Source organism: Asparagus officinalis, chromosome 5, assembly GCF_001876935.1.
Source record: "Asparagus officinalis chromosome 5, Aspof.V1, whole genome shotgun sequence".
NCBI lineage: Eukaryota > Viridiplantae > Streptophyta > Magnoliopsida > Asparagales > Asparagaceae > Asparagus > Asparagus officinalis.
In genome coordinates, this window is record NC_033798.1 from 71,772,978 (window position 1) to 71,794,963 (window position 21,986).

The following is a 21,986-nucleotide window of genomic DNA, read 5'->3' on the forward strand; positions in this document are numbered from 1 at the left end:
GTCGTTTTGACCCTCCATCCGAGCCATGTTGTTAAAAAGTTTCTATTCATTCAAAACCGGTTAAAACTTGCATACGAGTAGCATGATAGGAGTCAAACGACGACCGGTTCACCCCAACTTGGGTGTTGCGGGTTTAGAATATTTAGATCAAAGTTCAACGTAAGCGGACATCCATAATGTCGCTCAATCATATATTTAGAGCTCATAGGAGGAAAATCCCCTCCTATGACAAGTATACCACATTAATATATAATTATATATATATATATATATATATATATATATATATATATATATATATATATATATATATATATATATTTCTTTTTTTTGTTATAAAAGAACAAGAAACTCTCAAATGAGAGAAGAATAATTTTTTTTTTATTATGAGACAAAACACAAAGATGTATAATAAATGATTAAACATAAAAAATTCGTGCTCTACATCAAAAATCTTACCTTATTGCTGAGAATTCTACCTCGAATTTTAACAAAGTCTAAAATGATGATCTCAAAAATGTGCTTAAACTATGCATTCTCCTAAGGTTTCAATAATTTTTGTAGAAATTAAAGGTAGGTATCACTGGTGTCATGCATTTTGAATTTCTTATTGAACTTAGATTCTTTATTTATGAAGGTTTGTCCTCTAACAACCAATTCTTCTTTAAAAATTTCCTCAACCCTAAGATTCATGGTTGAGATATGAAAATTTGGTTTTTGTTTGTTTTCTAAGAATCTAAGTTCATCAACAAAGAGTTCTTCAAAAGTTGGGGGTAAAGAAGCATGTATTTAACACAGTTTGCTCGTTTTGAAATACATGATCTGATTTTTCTAATATCTTCAGCTCCTCATCAAATATTTCCTCAAAACTAAGATTTGACTAATTCTCTTCTTCTTCTTTTGGTCTTTCCTGAATGTAATTTATTTTTATAGGTTGATCATTTGGTTGGTTTCCTGGGTGGAAAATATTAAGATCAGTAGTTAAATTTCTAAAGGATAGCTTTTTTGACCAGTTCTACAGTTGATGAGAGTATTAGAAGTGGCTAAGAATACCCTTTCTAAGATGACAGGTATTTGTCCTTTGAAATTAGAAACGGGTTGTGTTTCCAAGACTATGAAATCCACTGGAAAAATAAAATCCCCAACCTTAATCAGAACATCCTCTATCACACCTATGGGGACTTTGGTAGATCTATCAGCTAACTGTAAGGTATATCTGGTTGATTTTAGTTCACCTAGACCTAATTGCTGGTAGACTAAATAAGAAAGAAAATTGACACTGGCCCATAATTCTAAAAATGCCTTATCAATATAGGTATTTCCAAAGACACATGAAATAATGGGACAATCTGGATCTTTATGTTTCAAAGGTATGAGCTTTGAGAACATATCATTGATATTGACAGCTAAAAGAGTTTCTTTGTAGTATTTATTCTTCTCTTCTTAGTGCACAAATCTTTTAAAATTTTGCATAAGAAGAGATTTGTTCAATTACATCTAAGAGAGAAATGTTGACCTTAGCCTGCTTGAAAGTTTCTAGGATCTTCTCCTTCTGAGGGGAGTGTTTCCTAGGTCTGAGTCTATCTGGGAAGGGAGAAACTAGTTTAAACCTATCAAAATTAGGCTCAGGTTCGGGTTCGGGTTCTTGGTCATCAGAAAGGGGTGATTTCTGAATAGAGTTATCAGAAGGGGAATGAATTTGTTCTGGTTTAAGAGTTTGACATGGAGGTGTTCTAACTTGATTATCGACTTGTTTTCATGACCGTAGTGAATGGATTGCAATCACTTGAGCTTCGTAGGATGAACTAGATCCTATGTCCTTAGGGTTGAGCATGGGTTGACTCAGAAATTTACCTTTCTCTCTTTTACTCATGACACTAGCTAGTTGACTAAGTTGGGTTTTTAACCTAGCTATGACTTGAATGTTGGAGTTGAGTATTTGTCTGGTTGATTGCATAAAGGAATTCAAAGTGTTGGATGTTTGAGTCAACATATTTGTGGTTTGTGTAGAGGCCTTGATTATGTCCAAAATATTGAGATGTTTATCATGATCCGAATTTGGAGGGATATGATTTACATATTGATGATGAGGAGACTGATTTAGATATGGGGAATTTAGTTGTTAAAAACTGGGTTGAGAACTGAAAGGAACTGTACTTTTCCTAGGAAATTGCTGGTTTGAAAAGGGAGTAAAGTTTTGATTTTCAGAGTAGTTTTCCTTATTCCATGTAAAGTTTGGGTGATTTCTCCAACCTGAATTCTAGGTTGGAGAAAATAGATCATTCACGGAACACAGGAATCCAGCGTTAACTTGTCCAAGTGGTTGATTGTTTCCTAGGAGAGGACATTCCTCTGAAACATGGGATGGAGAAAGATAGTTGTGACAACCTGAGATAGAAACTTGATTGATTTGAGCTGGGGCTTATTCTTTGATTTCTAGAGCTTCTAACCTACGCATGATTGTAGCCATATTTATTTCAGAGGCAATGTTTGTCTTCAGGGACAGACCACTGGATTTGGGTTGGGAAACTAATAAAACTCTATCATCACAGTGTTCCCATTGCATGGTTTTCTCAGATAAACTTTCTAAAAACTCCCAGGCTTCATTGATATTTTTCTTCATGACATCCCCTTGACACATTGATTCTAAGGATGTTTTTGAAGAATAAGTCAATACTTCATAGATGATTTTGCATAATTGCCATTTTTCAAGACCGTGATGAGGACATTGGATAAAGAGATCCTTAAATCTATCAAAATACTTCCAGAATAGCTCACCTGAGATAATTTTAAAATTCATGATGCTGTTTCTAAGCTTAACTGTTTTGTAGATATACAAAATTTTCTTCAGAAAAATGATAACAAATTCATCCTAAGTTGAGATAGAATTCATGGGGTAAGCTATACAATAATTTCTTGGTTTTATCCTTAAGAGCAAATGGAATAAATTAAAGCTTTATAGCATCCCCAGATAGTTCTCTAATATTAATCATAAGACAAACTTCCTCAAACTCGGAGATAAAGATATAAGCGTCCTCGGTGTTATTTTCTAAGAATTTTGAAAACATGTTTATGTAATACGGTCTAAGCTCAAAATTAGTTCCATTGACTTCGGGTAGCTTAATGCAATATGGGATTGCATTCCTAGTTGGGTAACACATATCTTGAAGAACCGGTCGATTAGGATTATCCATTTCTTAAAAAAATGGTTCAAAACAGAATAAATGATAGGTATTATCCCTAATCCAACCTTGCATATACAAAAAAATTCTAAGAAAAACAAAAGCTAGTATTTTAAAGAAATACTAAAATTTTCTAAAAGGTAATGAAAAGAAGGAGAAAGATAAAAGAAAAATCTAACTAAAACAAATAAAAAACAATTACTTGTATCAATCACTCCAAATTCTAGGGTTAAGCCTAAACTCAGCTAGACTAGCTCCTAACAAAAAAAAAACTCCCTTAGTGAAAAGATTGAAGTTTACTCAGTCAGTTAGTCAGGTAAGGATAGTACTAGAGGGAAATCAAAGATTAATTAAGTACCTCGTTTCTTGCGGAGCGCTTTACACAACCCCTAAACTTTGTCTTAGACATCAATTAATTCAAATAAACTTGAACCGGTTCACTTAGGGATTTCTTGTTCATTAATGAGCTCGAATCCTTAGGGGCCAACGTCTAATAAGTTTTAAAAGGCTTAGGTTTGTGTAGTGATAAATTAGGGATTTGTGGGCTAAGGAATTAGTCATGAAATCCCTCACCTTATCTTGATTAATGAGTTTTGCCCTTAAGAATATTTTCAAGTGGTGTCAAATCAAGATGCACAAACCACTTTGGTGAATTCCCACTACTATATGCAATGCAACCCTATGAATTAAAAGCAACTACAAAAGCATGGTAAAATAAAATCTTTTTATTTTTAATTAAGGTTAACAATCAAAACAAATATGAGAGAGAGAGCTCTTGTTTGGATTTATTATCTTGTTAGTAAATATCTAAGTGGAGGGTAAATTTTATTATGGTTGATAAAATAAACTCTTTTTTTCTTTTTAGGTACTAATTGTCTCTAATTGTGAGAAACTAACTAAATGAGTGAAATTAAAAATACTAGAAAGAAGAGTTACCACAAGCATATCTTCAAATCTCTATCTTCAATCCTTGATCTTCAATCTTCAAGTGGTTCCTTCAAAGAAAATACACAAATTAAAGAACCAAAATAAATAAAATCCTATTTATAAGCACATTCCCCATCAATGGCACCAAAAACTTGACGGGACATAAGTGTTAGACCGTAATGCCACTAGGAAAGAACCCTAAAGAGGGGGGGGGGGGGGGGGGGGGGGGGGGGGGGGGGGGTGAATAGGGTTTATGCTAAACTAATTCGATTTTATGCCAATTAAAACTAATTAATAAATATCCTAGCAAGTATAATATATGACAAGATATATATGTAAGGATATATAAATAACACAAGGGTGAAACAAAAAAATGTAAATAATATAGTGGACAAACTAAATAATGAGACAATGGCAATATGAGCAATGAGCACAAATATAAATGAACGCCAATGCAAACTCAAACACAATCAAATAATCACGGAGTTCGGACCTTCCATCTTATGTCTCCGCTCCCCACTCCGGTGGAGAAATCCACTACCACACCGCGTTTTCAACGCTCACCCAAAAATATTTACACCTCACACTCGGTGTTCTAGCTCACCAAAAACTTTACAATCAACACTCTTGCAATCACACTCTACACCCTCTAAGTGTTTGTCTCAAGCCCATGTCTCCCTCAAGTGCTCGGATTTACAAACTCTCCCTCTTGGGATGACCCCGTCTCTCACCACACACTTCTCTCAGTGTACAAGTGTATTACAAAGTGATATACACAATGAAGGCTTAAATACAAATTTTATTCTCTAATACAAGGATGAGAACTAAGTAAAAGCTCACTCTCTAAGTCACAAACCCACAACCCCAAATAATACTATGTTTGCAAATACAATAAGCTCAATAGGTTGTGTGTGTAAACAAAGAGTAAAACAAATATAAACTCAATATAAATTCTAGCTTAATGAAGATGATAATCAACAAATAATAAATACAAAACTAGAATTGAGTTTAGAAATTCTTCTCTGAAAAACAAGATGGAGAGATGGAGATTGAAGCTTAAACAATGAAGATGATCTCCTCCACTTGTGAAAACTTCTTCACAAACCAAACAAACACTAAAACAAACTTAAACCCTTCTTTAACTTTTGTAAACTTGTATAAACAATTTTCTTGGGTTGTTGGAGAGATAAATGCAATGGGGTATTTATAACCTCACAACATACCGGCCCAAAACCAAAGAAAATGACCAAAAACCAATCAAAAACAGAATCTGAAAATAGCCGTTACTGTGCAATGGTCAGATTTATAAGTCGACTTAACAATATCATTAGTTGACTTGGTATAAGTCGACTTAACAGTTCATATGAATCGACTTGCAGAAGAAAAAAATCAAACTGAAAAACAGCTCATAAGTCGACTTGTCTGGGAACATAAGTCGACTTGCTTTGTTATATAAGTCGACTTGTCTGGGAACATAAGTCGACTTGCTTTGTTATATAAGTGTGACAGTGACTCAGTTTCAACATCTCAAATGTTTATTTAATTGAGGCGCACATGAAAGTAAAACATGCATAAAAGACTGTGGACTTTGTATTTGTTAGCATGAAAGTGAAAAGTTGTCTCAATTAAAGTGAAAGTATGCTCACCTTTCCTGCATCAACAGAGCCAGAATTTTGCTTTACAATCTGATAATCCAATCTAAGTTCAACCTGAATTCCCTGATTTGGATCCTTAAGTTTTATTCAAATATCAGAATTCAAATATTAAACTTGTTGATCGAGATCATATAGTGTATCCATTGGAGTCATAAGGCAATTTCGGACAGTGCAATTATTATTCCATGTAGTATGAGAATGTTAATATGAGAAGCTAGCCATTTATTGTATTTGAAATATTTTATCAGCACATGTATCCATAATTTTTTTAATCCTTAGGAGTTTTATCTGCATCAAAACAATTTTCTCCCCCATCCACCCTCAGGAATTGCAATAGCATATATAGCCAATAATCGTCAGGGACTTTAAGATGGTATCAAAACAACTCGGGTTTAATGCCCACCGGCTACGATTTTAAAACAGATTTTCTAAAAATTGACGCCACTACACAGTCTAGGTTTTTGCCCATTAAAAAAGCGCTTAACCTATGGGACATGCTAGAGTATAAAAATATAATCATCACGATAACTTCAGAGTTTTGGTCTAATCTATAGTTGGGGACTTAAAAGTTTCTAGCTTCTGGTTCTTGAAGAACCTGTCAACATAGGAATACTGTACATAAGATTTCTGATTACATTCACAAACATGAATCAATGGAGATATAAATAGCAGATCAAGATCCCACAAGATATAAAGAAGTAGTAGACATAGAAAGAATGTGCTTAATCGTCATGAAGGCTGTATAAGAAAGGTACTTAATTTTCAGCTGCAATGCAGTTAGAATACAAGTTGTGAAGAAGAGTATAAACTCTGTTTCGACCTACTTTCAAGTCTGAATAAACAGGCAGAAATCAGTTTGTGTCCTACAATCTCAAATTTATATCAGGGCCTCGTTCTTAAGCTGAATCCGCCCTCGTACTATCAATTCCACTGGTAGCTTCATTACCACTGCTACTGCCACTGCCACGACTCGGAGCTGCAGTTGAACCACCTCTTTCCTCCATCAACCTCTTTGTTACCGATGCTCTGATAGTTGAACAATCAAAATGCAGTTCCAAGGACGCTCGTTTCAGACAAAAGAGGCAAAAACCACTTGGATCCTCGTGATGATGGTTGTCAACGTCCTCGTCTTTTTTGTGCTGCGATGACTGTGACTGAACTCTGATAAGCAAAGAGGAAGAAGAACTGATATTTCTGAGGGGCTCCGGTAATGGGTTGGTGGTTTTGCTTTTGTTTTCAGTGTATTTTCTCAAGGAGAATGATCCTCCTTATATAGGGGCTTAACTCATCATCTCTACCCCTCAGATCCGCCCCCATGAGAGATTTTCTCTCAACCACCCATGATTCACGTTCTCCACCATTCTCTCAACAGAGAAACAGTGGTTGATTTGGTCATCAATGACCAAGTCAAGCTAACATCTCCCACTTGACCAAATTAACCAAGTGATATGCCTCCCACTATCCGTGAGAGCGGATGTTTCTGCTTACCATTACTCTCACTATCCGTAGAGAGTAACTCTTATTTTATTATTCATGAAATTTTACTTGGACTTATTTATTCCTAAGTCCCATCAAACTTACATGTTTGATAAAAGATTCCGCTGGTATTCCTTTTGTCAAAGGATCAGCAATCATTTGATAAAAGATTCCGCTGGTATTCCTTTTGTCAAAGGATCAGCAATCATATCTGTAGTAGGGATATAAATCACTTTGACTTCTTCCTTTTGTACAATATCTCGAATATAGTGATACTGGATCTCAATATGTTTTCCTTTGGAGCTATTCGCACCACTATTGATTAAGCTAATTGCTGCTTGATTATCACAATAAATATCAATAGGTCCTTCCAACAAATTGAGATCAAGATCAATCAAAAATCGTCTTATCCAGACAGCATGTGTAGTTGCCATACTGCAAGCTATATATTCAGCTTCTTGCGTATATCTAGCAACACACCATTGTTTCTTGCTACTCCAAGAAACAGCTCCTCCTCCAAAGATAAATAAGTGTTCCGAAGTGGAGTTTCCATCATCTTTATCACCTCCGAAATCAGCATCGGAATAACCGAGCAGTTCAAGCGAATCAGCTTGATAAACTAATCTATGAGTCAATGTACCTCTGATATACTTCATAATCCTTTTAACAGCTTCCCAATGTGCTGGTCCTGGATTACTTTGATATCTACTGACTAGACTCACAGCATAAGCTATATCAGGTCTGGTGCACAACATTGCATACATCAAGCTTCCAATTGCTTGAGCATAAGGAACATCTAATGGCTTATGCCCCTCTCTAGGGCTTTGCTCTTTACATAATCTCTTTCCCATAACCAACGGAGTTGGTGCCGGATTGGAATTCTCCATTCCAAACCTTTTAAGAATTGATCTTAAATATTTTTCTTGGTTTAAACTTAGCATTCTAGACTTTCTATCTCGAATTATTTGAATTCCAAGAATATATGATGCATCTCCCATGTCTTTCATCTCAAACTTTTCGCTGAGATCTGCCTTGGTTTTATTCAACATTTCTATGTCATTTCCAGCGAGCAATATATCATCCACATATAAGGATAATATAGTAAACTTGCTCCCACTTTTCAAGACATATACACAATTATCTAATTTATTTTGAATAAAACCAAGTTTAGTAACTGCATCATGAAATTTGAGATACCATTGTCTAGAAGACTGTTTTAAACCATATAGAGATTTCATTAATTTGTAAACTTTATGTTCCTGTTCTTTCACCTGAAAACCTTCAGGTTGTTGCATATATATTTCTTCCTTTAACTCTCCGTTAAGGAATGCAGTTTTAACATCCATTTGGAATAACTCCAAATCAATATATGCAATAATAGCCAAAATAATTCTAATGGATGCAAATTTAGCTACAGGAGAATACGTCTCCTGAAAATCTATTCATGCCTTCTGGTTATAACCTTTGGCAACTAACCGTGCTTTGAATTTATCAATAGATCCATCAACACGATATTTCTTTTTGAGCACTCATTTGCATCCTATGGCTTTTCTATTTTCTGGTAGATCACATAACTCCATACCTTATTCTTTTCTATGGAATCAAGTTCTTCTCTCATAGATTCCAGCCATGAAGTTGATTCATGCGATTTCATCGCATTAGAAAAGGTTAAGGGATCTTGTTCTTCTATATTTGTATCTACCGAAAAACATGATGACTCACATGAATACAAATAGTAATCATCCATCCATGAAGGTTGTGTTCTTTGCCTTTTGTTGCCTACAACCGGTTGATTAGGTACATTATTTTCCATAGGTATTTCATCATTTTTAAGGTTAGGTTCATTCACAATATCGGGGTCATTAGTGGGAACAACACTGTAATAATCATCATCTATTACAGTGAGAGGTTCTGTTTCCTCTTGAACTTGTTCCTCTTCCTCTAGATTCTCTAGAAATATAGCATCTCTGCTTTCAATGACTCCCTTTTCTTTATTGTAAAACTTATAACCTTTTGACTTTCTGAATACCCTATGAATCTACACTTTATTGTTTTAAAATCCAACTTATCTCTAAGTTGACATGGAATGAGAACATGGGCTATAGATCCCCACTTCCTGAGATGACTCAAAATAGGTTTCCTCCCATTTCATAATTCATAAGGTGTAGATATAACTGATTTGGTGGGAATTCTATTTAAAATGTAGTTTGCAGTTAACAATGCTTCTCCCCAAAAGTTTTTAGAGAGACCAGAATGAGACAACATGCATCTAACTACATTTAATAATATTCTGTTTTTTCTTTCAGCAACACCATTCTGTTGTGGCCTATACGGCATTGTTGTATGCCTTTTAATTCCATGTTGAATACAATAACTTTCAAATTCTTTAGAATTATATTCTCCACCTCTATCAGTTCTCAAATTTTTAATTTTCAATCCAAGTTGGTTTTCAACTTCTGTCTTATATCTCTTAAAGCACTCAAAAGCTTCTAATTTTTTCAATCCAAGTTGGTTTTCAACTTCTGTCTTATATCTCTTAAAGCACTCAAAAGCTTCTAATTTTCTACATATAAGATAGACGTGTGCAAACTTAGAATAATCATCTATAAAAGTAATAAAATATTCTTTATTACTATGAGTTTTGACACTTAGGGGACCACAAATATCCGAGTGTATCAACCCTAAAAGTTCATTGGCTCTATGTCCGCCAACAAAAGGTTTTCTAGTCATTTTACCAGTTAAACAATGTTCACATGGTGGCAATTGAACATTAGATAGTGCAGGAAGCAAGTTCATTCTGATAATTTCTTTCATTTTTGAAATACTAGCATGTCCTAGTCTAAAATGCCACAATTCAGATTCAGAAATATAACAGGACAAGTAGTTCAAATTCGAAATTTTATTATCAGAATTATTACAAACTACTGGAAGAATGCATAATTCATGCTCGGGCACATATTTACCCATAGCATACACTTTATTATTCTTGCCTATAGAAACCCTGTTATTATAGAACCTCACTTCCAGTCCTTTCTTCATCAAGCTGGGAACAGAGATCAGATTGCGTTGAATTCCTGGCGCATAGAACACATCTTTGAGGACAAGAATGTTGTCCCCAAGATCCAATCTATACGAACCAATACCTTCTACATCGAGATAGGTGTTATTTCCCATATAGATTCTCTGTTCTCCTTTCTTCAGCCTGGTGAATTCTACGACTCCATTCTTTTCCTTTGCGATATGCCTAGTCGCACCGGAGTCGATCCACCAACCACTGATATCCGTCATCACAACATTACATTTCGTCACACCGACGAATTCTCTTTTGCTAGTACCCCCTTGTTCTGGATGCTTATAGCCTCCCTTATTCTCCTGCTTTTCACCTTGTGGGCAATTGGGTTTGAAATGACCGAACTTTCCACAATTGTAGCAGGCTCCGCGGGGTACTTTCTTTTTCTTGAACTACTGTGATTTTGGTCCTCGTGGTTGTGGTTTACTAGAACCAGGGTTTTTATAGCTTCCAGTATTATGCCTCTGGCGGACATAATTCAGCTCTTGCTGCACCATATTCAGTTCTGGTTCCTTCCTACTGGCTATTAAGTCCTGTTCTATCGCTAGGTGCATAGGAAGATCAGTAACAGACTTAATGGCAGGATTCATTCTTAATGGGGTGGCAGCCACAGCAAGTGAAGGGGGAAGACTATTCAAAATGGTTGCCACTTGCATTCTTTCCGGGATTTCGGTCCCAGCAGTGGATAAGTCCTTAGCCATGACAATCATTTTATTTATATGCTCTACGACATTGTCTCCCTCTTGCATACGACAAGAATTATACTTATGCAAGAGTAGTTGGATGTTAACTTAAGAAGCAGTGTCGTATTTTTCTTTTATTGCATTCCACATGTCCATGGAAGTCTTATAAGTTTCAAAAACTTTGATTAAGTTATCTTCCATGAACATGAGCATAAGACTTTTCGCTTTTTTATCTTTCGACTTCCACTGTTCAAACCCTTTTCTTTTCTTCAGGTGTAGATTTATCAGTAAGGATTGGAGCAGTGGTTTCGATTATATCATCAATGTTGTCATGAATAAGAGCATATCCTATTTTTCTATGCCACATATCATAATTACTGCCATTAAATTTGTTAATTTTGCCTAGTTCTGATAGAACGAGTTTACTAGAAATTAATTTTAAAATATGTGTAAGGTTGATATTTTGACAATTATACTAAAAAAATAAAGTTAGATAAATAAATAATTAAATTAAAATGAACCTGATTTTTGTGAGTTGAGAAACGAAACTCCAATAGAAGCAATGTCGTCACTTAGCGGTGTTGACCGAAGAATCTGTTGTCAAAGTTTCGACGTCGTTTCTAACTGGATATGGAGATGATCTGCTCTGTGAAATCAGCTTTGCGCGGTGTCCTCCACTTGGATAGGTGAAACAGGCCTTCACTCGGAGTGTGAAAAACAGCATACACCACAGGTCAAGCAAGCCCAAATGCAAAGGCCCAATAGGAAGTGATTGGTAAGTTGAAACTATGTTATGAAACAACTAGGCTATGAAATAATAGGGAGGATGCAAAGTACTGAAGGCCTAATAGGCTATGAAAAAACTAGGTTGGATGAACAGTAGGAAGATGTAGGAATTTAAAAATGAGAAACGTCTTGACAAATGAGCTATCAATAGTCTAGACTAGGCTTATAAAAAAACAGTAGGTTAGCTAGGAAACAAGAGGCTGGATTTAGGCTATGAAGTAATAGGGTGTAGGCTATGACTTGACCGGCTATAAACATTGAGATATGGCTATGACCGCTGGATTTATGAATCCTTTCTTTTCTCCTTCTTCAACCGAGAGCTCTTCTTCTTCAAGAACTAGAAAAATGGAGAGAGAGATAGAATGGCTCTGATACCAGTGACTGAACTCTGATAAGCAAAGAGGAAGAAGAACTGATATTTCTGAGGGGCTACGGTAATGGGTAGGTGGTTTTGCTTTTGTTTTCAGTGTATTTTCTCAAGGAGAATGATCCTCCTTATATAGGGGCTTAACCCATCATCTCTACCCCTCAGATCCGCCCCCATGAGAGATTTTCTCTCAACCACCCATGATTCACGTTCTCCACCATTCTCTCAACAGAGAAACAGTGGTTGATTTGGTCATCAACGACCAAGTCAAGCTAACACCGTAGTTTTAAATTGCGTTTAGCTGCTGCTTCATTAGCTTGATAGATGACTCTGTGCTTCTCCTAGTGAACGCTGAGTGCTTGGTAGCTGTTGAAATTTTCGCTGCGGTGTTTGCAAGTGAACCTTGGCTGCTGCTTTCCGGTGGTTGAGTAGTTGATTGCTTCCCTGGTATCTGCTTTGCTTTGTTTCTGCTGTGTGAATAGACTGTTTGTTAATTTATAAGTTTTTTTCTTCTTCTTTGGGCTATTTTTATACACTTACCGCTATGAGTAGTACTGTCTTTCGCTGGACTGGTTCTGCTCTTGCTGTTATGGGATGCTACTGTTTCCTGCTGCCAATATAAACATAAACGATGTCCATGTTGAAGAATATTAACCTTTAAGATTACTTAGAAATTTTGTACAGTTTCAAGCCTCTTTGATTTGGTATCATTGTTGTTGTTGCTGTTATTTTTATCCAGAGATTTCTAAAGGAACTTGTATCATACTTTTAGTCAAATTTACTGAAATGATAGTGATTCGATCTACAAATAGTCTCAGCATAAATCTCAGCACTGACCTTTTGTTGAAAAACCTGTTGTCATCGCCTGCAGTAGCGTTGCTTTAACTGTGGAACTCTTTTATCCATAGCCCTTGGAAAATCATACATTCTCAAACTATCGAAAAAAATAAACAAAAAGAAAATACAGACTAAAAAAACTTCAGAAGTATATTCAGTGATATTCAACATTAAATCCTGGAAAGATAGTGATCAATTTCCAAGTAGCTTTCTCAGCATAATTTCAACACCTGACCTTTTGTTGGTTGATCTATTGTCACCGTTTGCATTTGTATTGCTTACCAGTGGAAATTTTTCGTTCATAGCTCTCGTAGAACCATCCAATCCTCCAAATATGTATGTGTGGCTCTCTGAAAAAGAGATGCATAAAAATACAAACTTAGAAACTTCATCAGAACTGAAAGAAATCAAGATAAAAGAGCACTCTAATCCAGAGTAAACCCTCTTCAAGTTCTCATTCATATCGTGTCAGGAAAATATATTTTCGTAGAAATATATGACAAACATCTTATAGGAAGTCTAATGAACTAGAAGAAAACGTTTATCAGAGGACAAATGTCAAAATTATTCACCTACATAATTAAAGAGCCTGACTCAATGACAAAACATTTTTAGATGTCACCCAGAACTCGGAAATAATTGGAGCTACCAGTCAAAACAGTACAAAATGCTAGTTAATAAGATAAATCGCTAGATTTCTACTGACGCCTGAAAGCAAGATTGTTTGGCCTGTAATCTACCATAAAAGTCTCAAACAGTTAAAAAATTAAAATTGTTCATAAATTCTTCGAACTTCTCCCTCTAGGCGCATGAATACAAATGCATATCTTGTGCACTTCACTAATGTTGGCTCAAACTTTTCAGTAGATATTTTTTACCAAACAAGATAATTGGAGTACACATGCATACACATTTTCATATGATGGATGAATGTGTCAAGAAGTTGAACATGCATTTATCAAACATTAGCTTAAGTTTTTAAAAAGAGATATTTCTGGACAAATTTGAATTCCGAGAACATTTTCCAGGTACTTAAATGTCTTCTTCCTTCCCTTATCTTAAACTTTTATCAGCTATATCTCAAATAAGGTTGTTGGATGAGCCTACGTTTAAGATGTCACATTTCTCATTACAAAAACAAGCATAAGTTATGTTTAAGCTCGGCACATCAAGTCATCAAGCCAGGTCTCACACTCACAAACATAAAGTGAAAAAGAGAGGACACTACAGGATTCATTTAGGGTAAATTTCCAAAAGTGCGGGGAGTTTTATCCATTTTGAGATAAGTTCCAGAAATTTTGGAGATGTCACTTAAGCCCCCAAAATTTTTTTGATAATCCCCAACAATTTGGGGGTTATCTGAAACCTTATTCGAAAAATGCAAAAGTTTGGAGGTTTAAGTGACATGTCTTCAACTTTTTCGGGTTATCTGAAAATAGTCCAAATTTATTGGAGCTTGTAAAATTTACTCTTTCTTCTATTGTTATGTTGTCTTGCGTTCTTCCACATTATATATGGTGCCGTAATCAGAAACAAGAAATTTTTTTGGGGTAAATACATCAGCATGATATGGTTTTAAAGATAAAAAATAAAAAAAAAATGTTCTGAAATTTCTCATCCATTAATTTCAAGATTGTATCAGGCCTCTTAATCCAGCTCTAAGCTGATTTTAGCCAGCTTTCCTCAAGATTATTCAATTATTTATACAAACTAAAAATTAATCTCATCCCAAGCTCTAAATTTGAATTTTTTTTAAAGATGATAAAGGACTTAATCTCTAACCATCTTTCTTTCTGAATAATTGTTTTCAACATACTTTTCTGAAATTAATTAGATACCATTTTCACATTTCACGAAAATTTTAGTTAATCATTGACAAAATTATCCAGCTTAAAACCCACCAAAAAAATGCAACTCAAAAATGTTGAACAAAATTAAAGATTGCAATTGAGAATAAGAAAGAATAATATTAAAGAAATTGCACGACTGAGATAAACCAATAAGTGTTGGGATTGTGTCTTTGATTCTTTTTATAACTTCATGAGAAGTAGATAAGGTTAGAGATCTATCATGATTAAGAGATTGAGTCTCATCATAATTAGGAGTTTGAATCCTATTCTAATTAGGAAGTTAGGTTAGAGATAGGATTTTGATTTTCCTATATATATTCTTCTATTGTCGGAGGAAAAATCAAGCAGAGAAGAGAGTCAATATTTTTGTAATCTAGGGTTAGCAGAGGGCGTAGCCTGATTCAAGAATATTATACGAGAGACGAGGGTTTCGTAGTCTTTGTTCGTGCAAAAGATTACATCATTGAGAGGGTTTTGCAGTATTTGTCCATTCAAAAGATTGTAAGGAGAGAGCTTTGGAGAGAATATGAGAGTTGATTACGTATGTGAGGTTGAGAGATTGAGAGACGAGAGTTGAGTGGTTCCTTTTATAGTTCTTCCTAATTCATAGTGGATTTCTCGTATTGTTACCCCGTGGATGTAGATCGAAGTTGGTCGACCGAACCACGTAAATCTCGGTGCTCTTTCTTCTAGATTGTGGTTATTTTATATCTTGTTGATTGTAGGTTGACTTCCAAGCGCATATTGTAGTAGGTGGGGAGAGTAAAATTCCCCAACAAGTGGTATCAGAGCCATGATGATAGATCCGGGAGCAAGTTCGTAAGATAAATGTCGCACAAAAGTGAAGATCGGCAGCGTTACAAGAATCAAGATGAAGAAAAAGAAAAATAAAAAAAGAAGATCGATGGCAGCGAGCCGGCGGTGGAGGGAGGTCAACGCAAGTGCGGCCAGTGTAGAGGCCCAGCAACGGTGCTGGAGCAGCGAGAACGCCGTTAGGAATCGAGATGGTGGCGATGATTGTCTAGGGCTGTGATTTTTTGATTTTCTAGGGTTTCCATGTGACGAAGGAGAACATGAAGCCACATGGAGAAGCATGTAAGATGGAGTCTTGTTCACATGTGAGGTGAAGCTGAAATCTTGTTCACAAGGGGCACGCTGATCAAGAAGAAAAAAATTCCACAAAGGGTTTCTCTCGCACATGAGGATGAGAGCGAGGGCACGTGGTACATTCACAAGAGAGGATTTAGTTAGGTGTGGTCCGCATGAAAAAAGGGAAAGGAGAAATTACTGGTTCGCGAGATTTATGGGAGAAGGTAAGGTGTCAATCATGTGGGTGGGATTTCATGTTGATTTGGTGATGGCTGATTTGTGGTGTTTAGTATTTTTGTTTAATCTGATGGTCTATGATTATGCGTTAGCAGATGGGTGAATTGGAGGCGGAATGTAGTGATCCAAGGGTCGATTTTCGAGTTTTAGAGAGCTCTAAATGCGATAGAAGGGTCTAATTTTTAGATTAGTGAGAAAGTTCTGATAAGTTCTGATGGTGGTAATGAGACAGATCTGATGGTAGATAGGGCAAATAAGTATGCGACGGATAAGACTGGTGTAGAGAATCAAACATGATTCTAGCAGTAGAGTTATCAGCATATAATTATTCAAACTCATCGCAGGAGTAGGAGTTGGTTGGTGTGTAGACTTGAGAAGGACAGTACCAGATTAGGTGAAGCTTGCAAGTGGGCACGACCGAGTAACACACATGGAGATGGAGATGGTGGCATTGGACTTGAAGACGATGAGCACTTGTATTCAGTCCAAGCCAAGTGATGGGGGGGTTAGAGACATCCGGTTCGTAGTGTGGAGTAGGAGAGGTGTATCGATATGGTTTGAAACGAGCGATGCAGTTGGAACACAAGGACAACAAACGGGGGGAGGCTATTGTCAGGCTCAATATGGGAGGAGAACCATGATTGATTTGCTTCTGATGTTAGAGGTGGTGTATCTCTTGGTGCGCACAAGAGAGGTGGAGGCACCATAGCGAGGCAGATGAAAGTAAGGGTCATACAGGCATCCAGTTGGAGTGCAGATGTTCTGATTAGGAGTGTAGGTGTTTCGATTTGAAGTGCAAAAGGAATAGAAAATGCTAGCAGGAGAGGTAAAAGTTTCAAGATGGCAATGGCAGATCTTCAAAGTGGCTTGGGAATTAAATCCAAGGTGGAGATTGTTGGGATTGTGTTTATGATTCTTTTTATAACTTCATGAGAATTAGATAGGGTTAGAGATCTATCATGATTAGAAGATTGAGTCTCATCATGATTAGAAGTTTGAATCCTATTCTAATTAGGAAGTTAAGCTAGAGATAGAGTTTTGATTTTCTTATATATATTATTCTATTGTTGGAGAAAAAACCAAGCAGAGGAGAGAGAGCCTATATTCTTGTAATCTAGGGTTAGCAGAGGACGTAGCTGTTAGATCTACATCATAAAACTTGAGATCTAAAAACCATATAGCCATGATTAATTCAAAGAGATTAACAAAATCAAAAGAGCGGAAGCTTATACCTGAATCCATGGATGAACCTTGAGATGGGTTTTGGATCTTCTAACCTTAGGGTTTCTCTAAAACCGAATTTCTCTAGCTAGATGGGGGTGTAGAGAATTAGAGAATGTAACCCTAGGTTAGGGACCATAACCCCTTATTTATAGATGTTGTACTTTTGTAATTTAGCCCCTCAATAAATCACAATTACAACCTGGTATCTGCACATATAACCCCATGACTTATTTAAATACCAAATTAACCCAACTTAATTGATCACTTTAGTGGGTTATCCTGAAAGATAGCAATACACATTGATTAATCATATGTGCCCACAAATAGATTTATTAGATTAAATCCAACAATCTCCCACTTGGGCACCATATGATTCCTTAAATTGTGTATAACCTTATGAGCTCAAAAATTGCTATCACTGAAAAGGTATTTCCAAACAATCCCGTCCATTGACTATATCAATATAGGATCAAAGCGGCCTTCGTCACATTTATCGTGACTCGACCCATCAATGGTCACATATACCAATACAATCAAACGACATAGATCAATCATGGATGTGCAGCATGAAAATTACATGCAATGTGATCAGTACATGTCTATTTTCAACTGGTCCGCCTTAGTAACATCTAAATATGCAGAAACAAAAATCACTCTAGTTCTTTCTCTAATGTGCCTCAAAAGAGTATAGTTTGCTTCGAACTCGAAGGGTAAAATATTTGGGAAAACCTGTTGACAGTAAAAAGTTTATTGTTCTGTTGAATTTCGTGATAGCTGTTATATCAAGTTTTGCTCATTAGTACCTGAATTAACTTAAGTTTCATCAGCTTAATATTCTGTTCTTTTCTCAGAAACAGTGCCTATAGCTTGGGATCTCATGCAAATATTATTATGATAAGTATCAAGAGTTTTGAGAAATGAAAAAAAGAGAAAAAAAAGAAAAAAAAGAAAAGAAAAATGAGCTATTTGTTTTGCAGTAAGCAAGCTGACGTACCAAAAACAACCTGATTATTACTACAAGTAAAGTTTCTTTCACTTATAACCGAACGTACCACCCAAATACTATTAGGCTCCGTTTGGCAAATGGTTAATGAAAAGGGATTAAGGAAAAGGATTAACATAGTTAGCCAATTCGATAATCCGAAGGACTAAATTATTAACCCGTTATATAAGTTTTATTTTAGTCATTGTGATCAGTTTTAGTGTTTGGGAATAACAATGATTTTGACTATTTTCTTTATAATTAGAAGGGTTAACTCTTAATCCTTCTAAATAGGATATTAGTAAACTCCTCATTTTGAGGGGTTAACTCATTATAATCCATCTAAAGGGGTTAGCTTAACCCTTCTATATTTTTTATGTTTGGCAAATTATGGAGGGTTAACTCACTTTAACCATTGTATAGATTTTTTATGTTCGGCGGGTTAAGAAGGGGTTAAGTCTCCTTAACCCCTCACTTAACCCTTTGCCAAACGGTACCTTAGCGTTTTTAATATTTGATAAAAGTTAACTGTGGTGATTCTTAATAGGGTGCTGCTATATGGACCCCAAATAGGGAACCCAAGGGGGGACATGTGAGGTGTCCCCCTCGGAATGCATGATGCACTGTTCATGCATTTAGAGGGGGACACCTCACCTGCCCCCTGTTTCCCTTATTTGGGGTCCCTGAGGCATTTTTGTTCTTAATATTACATTCGTCATCAGATTTTGTTGACGTGACAATGATCTGGCACTGTCATGTTTAGCAAAAAAATTAGTGAAATCACAAGTTCAACATACACGTTTGTATGAAACTTACAACTAATTTTTGCTAACGTGTCAGCCACGTGATCTCGTCAACAATATTTTACAGAAGTTTGCAAAAAAGAACATAGATTGATGACAATGATAATATTAATGACTGTGTGGTTGATGATTTCTAAATATTAATGATCCGAAACGATACTTTGGCTAGCACATAAGGGGCCTACAACAAAGTTTTGCCAAAAATCTATATGCATTATTAGATTATCCATCATTATTTTAAGTCTAATTTCTAGTTAAGTCCAATTTGATTTATGTTAAGTCTAAATTTACAGAAAATCCTCAGCATTAAAAAACAACAAATTATACTCAACCCTAATAACTTACACTAAACTCTCAACAAACCTAGATCTACCCTAACAAGCAAAAATTAGGATATATAAGCAACGCTAAAACGAGTGAGTGTTTATAAGTGCAAGTTTTGAAAACTCCATTAAGAGTATATAAGTGCTGACACAAACAAGTGAGGGTATATAAGTGCAAAATAGAGAAAACTAGACGATATTTAAGTGCAATTAAGCCATTCGAAATTAGTCACTCAAATCATTTAAATTGCTACTACATCCTCCGAAGTATCCTAATTTGTAAATTCAATGATTCAAGGGTGGGAGTCAACAGGGACTACCATCGCAACAATACTAGCAAATACTTTGCATAAACCCTAGAAACCCCCCACCGCCGCCTCTTTTGGCACCGCCGCCTCTTTTGGCACCGCCGCCGACGCCACCGTCAGCGCCTCTGCCGACTAGATTCCAAGTCCCCCGCCGCCGTCGAGCTCTGTTCCAATCTCCGTCGTTGCTTCTCTCAAAAGGTACTCTGCTTCCCTCTTTGTTAACTTCTGTCCTGGTTCAATTTGTAGCTGTAGATTCGCCCTAGACGCTTTTAGGGTTTGAATTCATTCTTTGTTGGTATACGATCAGATTGTGTTTGTTTGGGTAGACCCCCTAGAGGAACTCAAGTTTGAGTTTATATTGAAACCTCTAGAGGTCTGAATTTTGTCAACTATTATTCATGAATATTTATATATATATTAAAAATTCACACATGTGCAATTTCGCGTAATCCGATCAGTTGTCGCATAATCTGATTAACCATGTTTTTAAAACCTTGCCACTTACATCCTAACATGATATGCATGTTTAAATTCTAAGTTTCTTGTTGTTCTTTTCTGCTAAATCAGAGTGAGCGTCGAAGATATGAGAATGTGTATATGGAGCAGCATTTAGGTTAAATATGGGGTAACTTACAATGAGTTCGTCTGTGTGGATCGTGTTAGATCTAAATCAAAACTTGAGATCTAAAACCATATAGCCATGATTAATTCAAAGAGATTAACAATAATCAAAAGAGCGGAAGCTTATACCTGAATCCATGGATGAAATCTTGATTTGGGTTTTTGATGATCTTCTAACCTTAGGGTTTCTCTAAATCCGAATTTCTCTAGCTAGATGGGGGTGTAGAGAATTAGAGAATGTAACCCTAGGTTAGGGACCATAACCCCTTATTTATAGATGTTGTACTTTTGTAATTTAGCCCCTCAATAAATCACAATTACAACCTGGTATCTGCACATATAACCCCATGATTATATTTAAATACCCATTAACCCAACTTAATTGATCACTTTAGTGGGTTATCCTGAAAGATAGCAATACACATTGATTAATCATATGTGCCCACAAATAGATTTATTAGATTAAATCCAACAATCTCCCACTTGGGCACCATATGATTCCTTAAACTGTGTATAACCTTATGAGCTCAAAAATTGCTATCACTGAAATGGTATTTCCGAACAATCTCGTCCATTGACTATATCAATATAGGATCAAAGCGGCCTTCGTCACATTTATCGTGACTCGACCCATCAATGGTCACATATACCAATACAATCAAACGACATAGATCAATCATGGATGTGCAGCATGAAAATTACATGCAATGTGATCAGTACATGTCTATTTTCAACTGGTCCTCCTTAGTGAGGTCAAAACCAAACATAATGTAACAGAGTGTCTTAACTGAATACTTTATTCTGATCAGACAATACAACCAAACATAAAGCACCACAAATACAAACTCCCACTAAAACATAATATCCTCAAATAATACCACACCCATATGAGCAGTATGCTCATGAAAGACCTTAGGTGGCAATCCCTTAGTAAGAGGATCAGCTATCATGGAGTTTGTCCCAATGTGCTCTATGGATATCTGTCCACTCTGTACCCTTTCTTTCACAACCAGGAACTTAATGTCAATATGTTTTGACTTAGTTGAGCTCCTGTTGTTATTGGAATACATTACTGCAGATTTATTGTCACAATATAGCCTTAGTGGTCTTTCAACATTTTCCAAAATGCGCAGTCCCGTGACAAAATTTCGCAGCCATATTCCCTGATTGGATGCCTCATAGCAAGCTACAAATTCTGCTGCCATAGTGGAGGAAGCTACTAGTGTTTGTTTGACACTTTTCCATGATATAGCTCCTCCTGCTAACATATAAATGTAGCCTGATGTAGACTTCCTGCTATCTTGGCATCCAGCAAAATCAGAGTCCGAATACCCAATGACCTCTAATTTCTCTGATTTTCTGTATGTGAGCATGTAATCTTTTGTTTTCTGAAGATACCTCATAACCCTTTTGACTGCTATCCAATGATCCATACCAGGGTTGCTTAAGTATCTGCCTAACATCCCAACAATGTACGCAATATCCGGACGCGTACATACCTGAGCATACATTAGACTTCCTACAGCCGAAGCATAAGGAATCTTCTGCATTTCCTGAATTTCAAGG